Consider the following 12,165-nt stretch of genomic DNA (forward strand, 5'->3'; position numbering starts at 1 on the left):
ACACCCTTTCCTTGAGTCTCTTCTTTCATAAACATAAAGTGGTCACACCAACCCCAGATATGATAAACCCCTATGTTATCATCAGGCTAGAAGATTTTTCTAAGCTTTCCTTTCAGTCCTCTGTTTTACAAAGACAATAGTTGTATTTTTTTTCCTGCTCGTTTCCAAATATGAAATCATGTTCTCAAATAAGCTTTTTCACATGACACATGCCTCTGCTGGAGATTCTGACACATGTCCTGCCCTAATTCAGCAAACCGTTGACAGGAGCATAATTCAGGGAATAGTGGGAGTACCTAACGTAGAGGGTGCCATGAGAATATAGCTGTGAAGAGAGGTGGGGGCAAGGGATGAGCCTTTGCCAGGCCACACTAAGAATGAAAGAGTGAAAAGCAAGAGGAGGAAGTTGTGAAGGTCAAGTAGAAGATAACACCTCTGCAGTGAAAATTTCTGGTGCCTTAGAGATCAGGAAACTGCTGCTAGGAGAATTTAAATGTATTAGAATAGATTATCTAGAAACCCTGCTCCATTTGAAGCTTACCCAAAGACTCGGTTGATTATGAAAAAATTTCCTAACAACCTAAAAAGGGCCAGGCTCTGTGCTACCATCCTACACAGGCGTTTGGCTCAATTAGTAAGTTATGGATCTGGAGGCCTGTTTGTCTGGATGCCTTTAGCTTCACACCCATAGTGACACACCAGTCTCTTCTTGCCTCATGGCTTTCTCCGTGAGCATATTGCCTAATATGCTCTAAACACATAATTCGATCTATATAAAACATAAGAAACAGAGAGTAGATGTGATTTGGTCCAGGGAAAATGCACCTACATCAAATTGCTAAAGAGGAAGAGGAGAGACATTGGCCCCAAACAAATTTGAGGTCAGATTCTGACTGGGACACTGCGTAGCTGTGAATATAAAGAGCCTGGAATATAGCAGGTATTTAATAAATGATAATCATTCTAATTATTATTTGCTACTTTTACTACAAAAACCTTCGGAGTATTTCAATCTCATACTTTGGGGTTGATTATTTCAAGGGTTCTCAGCCTTGGCACTACTGACATTGAGGGCTGACAATCCTTGTGAGGGACTGCTCTGTTCACCAGAGGATGTTTAGCGACATCGATGGCTTCTATCTACCAACTGCAGATTGCAACCCTTGCCGACCTCTAGCCCAAGTGTGGCAACTGATTACGCCTCCAGACACTGCCAAATAACTCTTATGGGTCAAAATTGCCCCTGGTTAAGAACCACTGAGTTGAGTAATTGATGTTTCCCAGTTTTTAGACTCCCAAGCTTCTACGGTGTTTTTCGGAAAATAAGACCTAGCCAGACAATCAGCTCTAATGCATCTTTTGGAGCAAAAATTAATATAAGACTTGGTATTATATTATGTTATATTATATTATATTATACCCGGTCTTATAGTAAAATAAGACCAAGTCTTATACTAATTTTTGCTCCAAAAGACACATTAGAGCTGATTGTCCAGCTAGGTCTTATTTTCGGGGAAACATGGTAACCATATTGACCATTCCATTGAGTTGTTAGGTGAAACCGAGTGCATATTGATAGGAAGTAGTCTCAGTTTTACTTGTCCTACAGCATATCTATCATGCGATGGCAGTTTCTTCCTTTTCCTCTTTTCATGAACAAAAAACTAATCATGTTTAACTCTCTTATTTCCAATGATGATATAGACACGTTTTTTTGTTTTTTTCTAAAACTGGCATCATACTGAGTTTCTAACATAACGGCAACATAAAATCACTATTAAAAACAAGGATCGTCACAATAACTGGAGATAACTTAGATCAGAATGTTCATACTTAAGATCCCTGATAGTCGCTATTCTGAAAAGGATGCTTAGGTATTTTATTCTGAAAATGTGCCCTTTCTGTCCATAGCTAGAAAGAACAGTGAGAAGAATGGTCCCTCCACAACCTATACATCGGTTCTAGTTCTTCTTTTTCTAAAAATGCACCCAAACCAGCATGTCTTGTACTTTAAATGCCAAAGACAGAGAAGTGGGGAAGCTCTCACCATTCCTAATTGCTTTAGCTGTTTTGGATGGTTCAATCCAAGAGAAAAATTTGTTTTACAGCATAAACTCATAGTGGGGGAAGGAGTTAAAAATTCACATCTTAAATGATTAGCTATCCATCCTGAAATCATAAAGTATTTATTGTGTGTCAGTGATGGAGCCAGCATTACACGATGCAGAACAGAGTCTTCACAAAGTCTAGGGTAGAGGGAAATAATTAGGAATAACTAGAAAAAACTAAGTCTTACACAGAAGGACTAACTGAAAGGATTAACTCAAAGTACAATAGAGTTTGAAAGAAGGCAGAGCCAAGAGAGTGTTGCAATGGTTCATTCAAAAAATATTATTGATTACTTGAATGACAAGACACTCCTCTAGGTGCATGAACACCCTGGTATGGGATCTGTCTTACTAAAACGTATATAAATAAATCTATAATTACAAATTTGTTTATATGTGATGAAGCAAAGGAACGGTACAATAACAGAGACTAATGAGGGAGAGCGGTAGCTACTTGGGGGGACGGGGGAGGGAAGGCTTCTCCAAGGCAGTGCAAAAGGAGAAGAGCATTTCAGCAGAGCAAACAGCACGTGCAAATATCCTGAAGCAGGAAAGAGCTCAATGAGTGTAAGGAACTTCACGGAGGCAAAGGGAGAGGACCTGCGGGTATCCAGTACTGAGGGTCCAAGGACAGGCCCAGGAAGAGTTCCTGAGGAATGTTACCGGTCTCCCTTATGTGGTGTCCAGGAATGGTCCCTTTCTAGTCAACCTTCATAACATAAGGTATATACAGTATGAGTTTCAAGTCAAGTGGAAGAGAAAAGGAACATCGGAAAATGACCAGTTTGGAATAAGTAAAATAAAAGGATCAAATAGAAAACAACCTGAAAGTAAACTCCACAGTCTATGTATTTGGTCACAGTATCTACACAAAAGATACAATCTCTCCAGAAGCTTCAGCTGAGTCCCATGGAGAACAGGGGAGGACCCAGGATCTTCAGTTAGAACAGGGGAAGACCCAGTAGGGCCATGTTCTTAAACTTGAGCTGCATCAGCATCTGAAGAGCTTGTTAAAACAGACTGCTGGGTCCCACCCCAGAGTTTCTGATTCAGTAGGTCAGGGTGGGGCCCAAGAATTGCATTTCTAACAAGTTCCCAGACGATGTTGATGCCGCTGGTCCACAGACCACACTTTGAGAACCACTGGTGTGGGACATTTGGAGAACCTACATGTCTATGTACTCCGAATCCCAACCTAAATGAGGGAACACACAAGAGAGATTGCAGAGGAATGATCAAAATCCAGTTTTCAGTCTTGAACTAGCATGTACAGAATAGTGTCTGCTCTGTGCCGGCTGATTTCATACATTATCTCATTTCGTCGGTACATATCACCCTGCAAAGTCGGTATTATCATCCATGTTTCATACATGAGGAAAAGAGTCTAGGTGAGGTTATGTGAATTTCCCGAGATCATGTGGTTCATGAGTGACAGAGCCAGGATTCAAGCCTGTTTTCAGAGCAGAGCTCTTGCTTTGAACCACTGCATTACCGTGCCTCCCAAGTGAGCAGTTCCCCCTCCCAGCTTGCCTGGACAAGAGAAATGCTCCCCCGGCTCCAGACCGTAGAGCACCGCTGCAAAGCCCTCCCGAGGCCTGACCCTAGTGCAGTTAGTGATGGATGGAGACAGTTTCCAGACTCCTGGGGGCTGCTAGGAACCTGAACTTGTTACCAAGTCCTTCCCTTCCCTGATGGCAGGGAGTAAGATCTATTAAGCCCCCACAAAGGCACTATGTTAGGCATGTTACATGCATTGCCTCTTTCTAAACCACAAGAGGTGGTTTCCAATCCGTGAGGCACAATGAAGTATTTTAAAACACAGGCTAAGGAGTCAGGTGGACCTGGAATCAACTCCCCCTATGCCACTCAGTAGTTATATGATTGGCTAAATTACTTGACTTTACTAAGGCTTTTCTTTTAATAAGTAGTAGTTACAATAGTATGTACCTCGAAGGGTTGTGAGAAAGTCATGAGTCAAATTGCATGTAAAGCCCCCAGCACAGGGCTTAGCATGCAGCACACACTCCATAATTATTACCTATGATCACTCACTTGTTATCCATTTTCTTTCAAAATATAGTCATTTTAGAGGAGTTTTAATTATTGCTGTGCTAGACACAGTTTCTTTTCGTTTACGTGTCTTGAGTTTGGAATATTTAATTGGTCCAGGAAACGTGAATGATGGCCATCTTTTTAATTTTTAATAAAAATAATCCCACAGCATTTATTGTCATCTAGTAATAACATAAGGGTAATCAAAGCAATATGAATAAATGTTTAAGAACTAGACTCCCCACAAAGGACACCTAAAAAACACAAACTGTATTGCCTTCTCAACAATTTCTCACTTCATTAGTCATTTCTAGTTGGAGACACTTGGAGCAGAGTAATACTATCTTCTTTTAGCATGATCTGACCCAGCTGTTTTCTTGACTTTGTTTTAGAATGAATCTCTTCTGCATCACCTAATACGAGGTTCATATACTCATCAAAACCAATGATACAGCCCTCTATTTGCATATTTACTTGCTCATAACACCACACCTGAATCTGAGACGTATTTTGCAAGTATCTGAAGATGAGGTTGATGGAATGCACCATCACCTTCTGCACTTTTTGGCCCTGGCCACGGTACACCATGGTGGAAGCCGACAAAGACCGCACTAACCCACATGCTACCTCAGAAAGCTACTTCCTGAATGATGGGCATCTTGATTTGAGTTCCTCTGCCCCAATGAAGAAAAATATCTCCAGATACTCTTATAGATAAAACGGGGATGGACTAGATTAGATATTTTAGGCAAATTTAAAATAATTAAATAACCACACCCAATGTGTATTGATTCATGGAGTGATATTCACTTGGATGGGAGGTTGAGATCAAAGGATCTGATGACCCCACTACACCAAGTATTGGTCAAGCTATCTGTAAGGTCGTGTGCTCAGTTCTTAGTGCCAGGTTAAAGGGAAACTTTCCTCAACTGTAAGGCACTCAGCAGATATCGAGCAGGATGGGAACAGATGGAGGCACCAGAGCATATTAAGAAAGATACCTAGCATGGAGAAGAGACGATTAAGACACAATTTGATAGCCATCTTCAAATATTTCGGGAACTTTCAGAAAGAAAGGAGGAACAGACAGACTTATTCCATATTTGTTGAATAACACTCTAGAGCATCGTTTTTCAAATGGTAGTTGGCAACCCATTAGTGGAAATCAATTGAACAGGTTAACCAGCATTTTAAATAAATAAAATAGAACATAATAGAAAATATCAGGAGCCAGCCTGGTGGCTCAGGCGGTTAGAGCTCCATGCTCCTAACTCCGAAGGCTGACGGTCCGATTCCCACATGGGCCAGTGGGCTCTCAACCACAGGTTGCCGGTTCAACTCCTGGAGCACCTAAATGGAGTCCGATGGGGCATGAATACCTGATGATAGGAACAGAGCTGTGCTTTGCCACACCTCCTAACAGAGCAAGCTGAAATCCAAAGCAAAGAGCAGAGCATGCCCAGATGCTGCTCCCACACCTGGGGCTGCCAGGTAAAACACCTAGCTGGATTTGGATTAGCTAAGCAACAAATTTTTTCAGTATAGTATGTCCCAAATGTTGCAGGGGACACACATATACTAAACACAATCATTTGCTTTTAACCTGAAATTCAAATGTAACTGGTGTGGGGACAGAGCCAGGAGTGCAGTTTCCAGGCTCTCGGCCTCACGTGGAAAGGTGCTGGCTCAGGTAGTGAATGGCCATCAACTGTGATTGCATGGCCATCAGCTGTGGCTAGTTGGCCGTCAGCTGTAACCAGTGAGCCACTGGCCACTGGTGTGACCACCGTGGCTACGCTAGCAGCAAATGGGGGCTAGCAAGAAGATGGTAGCTGAGCTAGCAAGCGGCGGAGTGTGGATTGTGGATTGCAGAGAAGCGGATTGCTAGCAAGTGAGGTTGGTTGGCAGAGAGAAGTGGATGACAGGTTGCGGATAGTGTGGCTCCTGCCTCCTGTGTCTCCAACCCAGCCGCCAGTGAGACCATAGTGGTATGACTCCCCTATCTATGGCTCCATGGGTGTTCCTTTTTGGCCTCAACACATCCTGCGTTCTTATGTGGGGAGCGGGACCAGAGACCCCACATGCCACCCGCGTGACAACTGGGTATCCTCTATTTTTGTTTGCTAATTCTGACAATACTTGCCTACATTGGGTTATGTCCCTATACCTGCTTTAGAGGATTCCTCAGTCTCTCATTTGGTAAACAGTGTGGAATGTCAGCTCCAAGGAGCTGGTACTAATACAAACCATGCTGATGACACTAATGCAAAAAGGAGTGAAATTCAAATGAGCGTGGTATAACAGCTTTGTCCCATCGAACCCCACTGAGCCAAATGTCAGGGCCTTTTAAGAGTGAGACAGACTCCTTGAGCCGTGAGGACATGTGCAGCATTTGAGGAAGGAGATAATGAGGTTAGAGTCCCATTCTGTAGAGTACCCATGCTAAACGTGGGCTGGTATGAGGGAGGAGATTCGGCGTCACGCACTCTATTATTCAGCCCTCAGTTAGGCGGACCCTAGAAGGAGTTGACTGTGGCAGCTGCCAGGTGTTCTAAGGCAGACCTGATGCTGTTCATGCCCTGTGCCTTTGCTCTTTCAGGTCAGGCTGAGAAGGATGGCGCTCCCTCAGGAAGCCTGCCTGACCTCCCCTCGACCTCCATGATTGAGTCAGTTTCCTGTTCTCTGGGGTCCCATGCCCTCCTTGCATACTTCCCTTACAGCTCTCACCATAATAATTGCAACCACTCATGGAGTCCCAACTATGTGTGAAACACTTTACTTCCATTATCTCATTGAATCCTTTCCAATAACCCTATCAAGTATTTACATTCCCATATCACAGATGAGGAAACTGAAGGCAGAGAGGTTAGATAACCTGCATAAGGTCACACTGTCAGTAAGTGCCCATCGGCCTGAAGGTGCTAGAGCTCCACACTGTAAATTTTTCTGTTAGTTGGTCTTTATCCCCCAGTTAGGTTAACAATTCTTTGAAGGAGGGACTGTGTTTCATTCACCCTCACCTCCCCAAGTCTAGCTTGCAATGTGTGGCAAATTGCAGGCAGTATTGTAAACAGGTCAGCCCATAGTTTTATAGTCAAATAGACCTGTTTGTAAATTATGGTTCTGCCAAGAATCTGCCACTGAGAATCAGGAGTTTGGGTTCTGGTAACTCGCTCTGGAATTGAGAATTGTGGTTAAAAATCCTAGCAGTAGAGGACAGAGCTGGGTTCAAGTCCCGGCTCCACCACTAACCAGGTGTGACTTGGCAAGTTATTTAACTTGTCTAAGCTTCAGTTGCCCATCTGTAAAGTGAGGGAAACGAGAGTATCTACACCTCACAAGATTGTTTTGAGATGACTAACAAAGTTCTTATCAAGATAACTAATACGTGAAAAGCACTCAACAAATATTAGCTCTTTTTATTATGATGCAATTAATAAGGCCCTTTGAACTGGAGTAAGTAAATTTTATTTAACTATTGGCATAAGTATTGCACGTTTTAGATATAGTTTTTATTCAGATCAGAACTTAGGGAGAATAAACCTTATCATGTAAAAAAATTGGGGGGGAATTTATTTTTAAAGAGTTCATCATAGGAGAATTAAGCCTTTTCAGTATTCGCACAACACTGAAAGAGTTCCCAGAAAAAGGAAGCAATATTCATGAGAATGAATTCCTGGGAATGGAGAATCAGGGCTAGCATGTTCAGTTGTATAAGCTGTTCCCTGCACAAAAGTGCTGGGCAGATAGAGTAAATGAGTCAGGGGAAATGGGGATTGCAATCTAGCTTGCATCTATCTACTCACTAAATTGGAAACACTGTCTCTGCTCTTCATCCCCTTGGAGGAGATGCTTTTTTCTAAGCTGGGCTTGTGGTGACTCTAGCTTTCTATTTTGGGGGTTGATTTTCTTTTCCCTTTTTGCTTCTTTCGGTGTCACTAGATGAACAGAATAGAGGAGGAGAAATACCATGAGTTCAGGGAAGGAAGGAAGACATACTTGAGAGTGATAAAGCAGTGGGGGAAGACAGGAAAAAAGGAAAGCAGGAACGGATAATGTTTATTAAATGCTGGTCATCTGCCAGGCACCGTTCAAAGTGCTTTAGACGTGCTAACTCATTTATGCCTGGTACACTCCTACACAACAAGGGGAACCACTGGAGGTGGAAGGGGCAGGTGGTCACAGGAGGTTAACCCACACTGACAGGGAAGTAAAACTCCTGCCACATTCCCTTCGTCCATAGCAAATGTTCAGAATCTCGAAACCCTCTTTTGAGTTTGGGAGAAAAATGGCTTTTAGAGCCAAAAGAAAAATATGTTTTTTTAAGAAGGAGATAGTCTAAATTCTCTGGCTGGTCAACCCAAGGGCCACAATCATTGACCTTTCTTTTTGGTCAACAGTCAGTATATAGCAAACCTTTGGGGAACAGAAAGAAAGGGGCCCTGGCAGGTTAGAAATTCCGGCAACAGACCTTCTTCATTCGCCCCCCTGCAACCTCAAACTTTCCATAGGGTTCGTTTCAGACCAGGTTCTGCACACACAGGTCCCTTCTCTATTTTCTTAAGAACCTGAAGTTTCCATAAACTATTGACTACTAAACAGTGACCCAAAAGCAGCTACAATGTCCACTCTTCCCAGTAGTCTTAAAAAAAAAAAAACCCTGTGAGAAAAGGTTGAAAATAAATCTTGCTACCAGGTGATCAGTAATCTTGCCAACTCCGGATTTGGGGGTACAAAGGTCACAGGGAGAGGAGAATTAAGCAGAGATAAATATATACACGTGTTGGACATGAAAATAACCACACATATGTGCCACGATGAGGAGCATCCATATCGAACAACCTTGTAAGGAGAGTGTTTCAGCAGCTAGCACACAGCTAGAGACAGCAAAACCACCCCTGGACATCTGTTTCCTCATTTTGCCAAAGAGCCTTATTTTTGTATCCTCTTTTATAATTTGACCTGTTCCATTTTCTGGCTGAGAGCCCTGCCGGAAAGGAAGGCAAGCACTGCCTTTTCTGTCCATATTACAACTTAAGATGGGAAAAGCAAGGAGGGAGCAAGGGGAGGAAGGGGGAGAACACTGACATAGGGAAACAGAAATAGGGCGGGGAGAGAGACAGAGGGAGGGAAAAGAGGAGGGGAAAGACAAAAGCGGAAGGGGATGGGGGGGGGAGAGAGAGAGAGAGAGAGAGAGAGAGAGAGAGAGAGATCATTTTAATGTGCCCACCCTGAGATAAACTGATGTGAGAGAAACAAAAACAGGACATATTCCAGAATGACCATCCAGCAAGAACGTGACCCAGAAACCATAATCATAGTACTTTGGAACAGATCAAGCTGGTTATTTAAGACTCTTTAGACGCCAGTAGTCCTTAACAAGTGATGAAATATCATCATTTCTAGGCAGCGGTGCTTCTGTTTAATGCAGAAATAACTTGACACAGTCCTATACACATATTTCTAGTGAAAACATCTCATTGGCAAGGAAAATGCCCTTTCTATTGTCTCGTGTGCATATCTGTGTGCGCGCGCATGTGTATTTTATCCCACAATTCCATATCTCCTTCCTTCTTCTTTCTTCTTTGTTTTAGCTGAAGTAGATAAGCACTTATCCCCCAGAATTTATTGTCATTTTCCCTTTCCTACTCCCTTCTCGCTCCCAACTCCATTCTCTCCCCGAAATAAAACTTCACCTCCTGGGCAATTCGTAGTATCACTTCGCAAACAAACATTTGGGGGTAAATTTTACACGTGAGCCTGAGTTCACCTGCTCTTAGCTATGCTTTCATATTTCTCTCCAGGCTTCCACTGGCCTGGCCCACATTATGCTGCTGCAAAGGTTTAGTTTCCTTTAGAAATAGTGTCTGCGCCGCCATCAGGAAACCGTAAGAGGTTTACTGTCCCCAGGGACTCCACAGTGTAACACGGAGCGGACAGAGCAGGAAGTGAATAAAGGAAGCTAGGAGGAGTTTTTCTGGTTGTTGCTTCAGATACCGTTACAGAAAACTCCTTTGGAGCGTATTGATCACTACATGATGGTCTAATTTAATAAACCATACATATACATATATGTGTATATCTTTACATATATGGTTTTGAGTACCTACCACTCATTCATTCATTCATTCATTCATTCATTCATTCAACAACTATGTACTGAACAGCCAGGGCTCTGTGTTAGCTACTTTCACATGTTATTTTATTCAATCCACAACCACATCTCCCTGGGAGGAGGGCAACTTATCTGTTCTCCTCCCCAGGAAACTGAGATTGGCTCTGGAACCAGAAATTATGTTTTGAATCTAAGCTTTGCGTCTAACTAGCTGTATGACACTGGACAGATAGTTTAACCTCTCTGAGCCTATTTGGTCCTTCATAAAGTGAAAATAATTTCTTCTGCTTCACTGAGTTGTTCTGAGGATGAAAGGAGCTGATATACCCATCATGGTATATCAATAATAGAAGAGACTGAGTCGCCCAGATTTAGGGAGTTATAACAATAGTGAACTATTCTGTGATTGTGTTGTTACAGCCAGGACACCAGACCACACCCCTGCAGCAGGGTGAGGTTTCCTGTGGAGGGAATTGAATTTTCCACTGTCAACCATCGTGAGAAAAAGTTAAACTGGGGTGAAAACTCCTTTCCTCTCGGAAGGTCTGTTCGGGGCTGGGGGAGGAGGAAGGCAGGAAAGATAGGCTTTGAAGGCTGGAGAGATCTGGGCTGGACCTAGGGGTGGGGTGCATGGCCCTGGCTGTTTGGAAACTGGCTCCGGGCTCGGCAGGTAGCCAACCTGATCCCAGATCCTCCGTGGTACTAGACTCGTGTGGTAATTAGAAGGATCTGGGTCCACGCTGAGCCTGAAAGACTATGCAGGAAATAGTGTTCTCAGTCATTGCAACCAGCAGAGGGCAGGACACTGGGAAACCAGTTAGGACCCCAGCAAGCGAATGCTGAGCCTGCGGGTTCTGGTGTGAGCAGGGTAGCAGCAGTGAGGGCCAGCAGCGTGTGGTCACCGGTTTCTGGAGAAGAGAGGACTTGGAGTAGTTACCCTGTTGTCCACTGGCCTCAGTCAGGTGTCTCTGAATTCCAGCTCTCCTGGCAAAAGGCTAGAGCAGCCAGAACGGACGCTGTGGAGGCAAACGGCCACCCCTGAGATTTCTTGGATGTAAAATTACAGAGAAGCCTTAAAGAAAGACTTGATTTCTTAATAATATGGGCAGGCACATCCTCGGAAATCAATGTATTTGGGGTGACATGATTTAAACGCCAAGCTGGGAAGCTGGGTGGGCTGTTTATACACGTCAAGTACCCAGCACCAAGTAGGTGAATTTTAGGTCTAGAACCTTTCTCCTTAATCATCCTTATGTAATGGAAGTAAAGAGACTTTGGATGCAGGATACATTTTACTTAAAACAGATTTGTCCATAACTCTTGAATCTTGACACTGACACATCCTCCCAACACGGAGTGAGGAAGAGGAGATGAATGGCAATATTATTTAACTTATTATATATAAAAACTAAATCTCTCAGGTTTTGACCATGTTTGAAGGTATCAGAGCACTTGCCTAGCAACATGAAAACATAGTAAACATTTCATGGCTATTTCATTTGCGCACTCCTCCTAAAATGCATTTGTTCCTCCTGACCATGGTCTGAAGCTGGTACTATTACCATCCCAGTCATATCAGTCACGGCTCTATCAGGAAATGGATGGCATGCTCAAAAGGAGTGACTAAAGAAAGTCTGGTGAAGGGACTGCTGACAAGACTGTGAAGGGCAGGGGTAAAGAAAAAACAAGAGATAGAGAAGCGCCTGGGGCTAGCCACAGTGGGGAGCTGCTACCACCCCTAAGTCAGAAGGGGAGGTTCCAGAATCCAGCAAGATCTGATGTTATAAGAGGGGGCGACTCTAGAAGAACTGTGGCCTCGGATAATACAGCCATATTATCTCACGGCCTGAAGGGAAGGGAATAAGCACAGAGACATCTCTCTTCCCACTC

General features: G+C 43.4%; 1 protein-coding gene and 1 pseudogene across 3 annotated transcripts in view; both read right to left on the bottom strand.

The window, feature by feature from the left end:
* AMOTL1 (angiomotin like 1) overlaps positions 1–12,165 on the bottom strand; it is a 134,489-nt gene that overhangs the window by 106,415 nt on the left and 15,909 nt on the right. The gene's annotated exons all lie outside the window — the stretch shown is intronic.
* Positions 4,461–4,748, bottom strand: LOC109450308 (small nuclear ribonucleoprotein E; annotated as a pseudogene).

The sequence above is a fragment of the Rhinolophus sinicus genome, linkage group LG06, assembly GCF_036562045.2.
Source record: "Rhinolophus sinicus isolate RSC01 linkage group LG06, ASM3656204v1, whole genome shotgun sequence".
Taxonomy (NCBI): Eukaryota; Metazoa; Chordata; class Mammalia; order Chiroptera; family Rhinolophidae; genus Rhinolophus; species Rhinolophus sinicus.